This window comes from Mastomys coucha, unplaced genomic scaffold (genome assembly GCF_008632895.1).
Source record: "Mastomys coucha isolate ucsf_1 unplaced genomic scaffold, UCSF_Mcou_1 pScaffold22, whole genome shotgun sequence".
In the NCBI taxonomy this organism is placed as follows: domain Eukaryota; kingdom Metazoa; phylum Chordata; class Mammalia; order Rodentia; family Muridae; genus Mastomys; species Mastomys coucha.
The window spans coordinates 57,130,762-57,132,884 of NW_022196905.1; positions in this window are offsets into that span (position 1 = coordinate 57,130,762).

The following is a 2,123-nucleotide window of genomic DNA, read 5'->3' on the forward strand; positions in this document are numbered from 1 at the left end:
ATGCAAAGAAGAACCTAACTGGGCTAGTGTCTGTCCTTCAAGTCCCTGCTGAGCATCCCTCCCCTCCTGCATTCTCAGTGTCTCCCTCTACACCAGAACAAGGTTCTCTTTGGAAAGCAGCCTGTTCTTTCCTGCCTGTATGTAGGTCAGGGCCTAGGCTATGATAGTCCCAGGTAGTTTTATCTTTTGAGTCAACAAAGTGAATAAAGGCCACAGGAGAACCTGCCGCTCATTCTTCACACACCAGTCAGCTTGGCATCCACGCTGGGGGAGACACCTGGGTACCACAGTTCCTGTTCGCCATTTTCCAGTCTACCTTTGAGAAAGAGACACATGCAAGGCCCTGTAAATCAGTCAGTGTCGTGTGCGAGCCACAGTGAGGTGCAGATCTTTCTCAAGGTTAGTCCCACAGTGCAGGGGAAAAAGCATTGGCTTTTGACTTACTATCCAGGGTTGTATTTGAGCTGGGTTTTTATTAACTAGCACAATTTGAACAAGCAGAACTTGCTTAGAGGCAAAGTAAGGATGCTCATGCATTTCCCACCCTGGTTGGCCAATCAGCACCCCATATGGAGCCCAGTCCAGACATGTGCATGCATAGGAGCTGTGCTGGTTACCTTTTGTCACCTTGACACCAACTAGAGTCACTTGGAAAGAGAAAACCTCAACTGGGCATTGTCCCAGTCAGATTGCCCCGTGGGCAAGTCTGTGGAGCCCTTTCCTTCTTTTTTTTTTAAAGACTTATTTGTTTTATGTATATGAGTGCTCTATCTGTATGTATACCTGCATGCCAGAAGAGGGGATCAGATCCCAGAATAGATGGCTGTGAGCCACCATGCGGTTGCTAGGAATTGAACTCAAGACTTGTGAAAAAGCAGACAGTGCTCTTAACTGCTCAGCCGCCTCTCCAGCCCTAAGCATCTTCTTGATAATGATTGATGTGGGAGAGCCCCACCAAGTGTGGGGAGTGCCATCCTTGGGCAGGTGGTCCTGAGCTGTATAAGAAAGAAAACTGAGCAAGCTGTAGCGTGTAAACCATTGAGCGGCCTTCCTTTGTGGTCCCTGCCCTGACTTCCCTTAGTGATGGACTGGGAATGAGACAGGTAAGCTCAACAAACCCTTTCCTCGCCAAGTGGTTTTGGTTGTGGTGTTTATCACAGCAAACTAAGACAGAGGCTTAGTCATGAGTGGAATAAAGCCACATGGGGAATTCTTTATTTCCGTGTCCTGAAATCCTTAGGACCATATACGTGTACATAGGAACTGCGTTCAGAGAAATAGTGAGGATGTGGCTGCCTGGCTGGTTTCTGAGCAGATCTGCTTGGCAATGACTAATGTAAAGAGCATGTGGAATGCTGACTTGTCAGCCACTGAGACTGTCTGTCCCCAAATCTGCCAGGTATCACCTGCCAGATAAATATCCTTGGGCACTTGACATGATTTTCCTAAAGCCTCTGTCCTTTTCTGTAAAAGATGAATAATATCCTCTCTGATGCATTGGGGGAGGTTTAAAAGAGGCAATCCATGTGAACTACCCAGCACAATTTAAGTTCTCAACTAAAATAGTACATAGATTTACTCTCTACGAGGGAGTAGTTAACACTGCCAAACCTTTAAAGTCTGGTGGTAACCAAATATGCTTTAGCTTATGAAATCTAAATTAGAGGGTCAGCTGTACAAGTGGACATTTCCAAAACTTTTTAACTGGTGAAGGATTTAGCATATATTTATTTAATAAGCCTCTAGGATGTGCTAGGCAGTACTGTAAGCCTGGAGGATAGAGTTAAAGAACAGAAAAGCTCCACATGCCTATATAGCATACAGGCCTATAAGCCTTTATAGAGATTCCAGGGAGCAAAAGAAAGAAGGAGAATGGAAATCTATAAAGCACAGTAGTGGAGATGATGAAAGAGGTTGCTTTAGTTTGTGATAAATGTTTGGATTGCTTCAAAGTCCATATGTTGAGCTCCTGGACCCTAGCCTGATATGCTACTGGGACATGGTGGAATCTTCTGGAGGTGACCCTAGTAGGAGGAAGTGAATGAAATCACTGTAATTTGCTCTTGAAGGGGATCTATCTCTGTCTGTGTCTCAGTCTCTCTCTCTCTCTCTCTCTCTCTCTC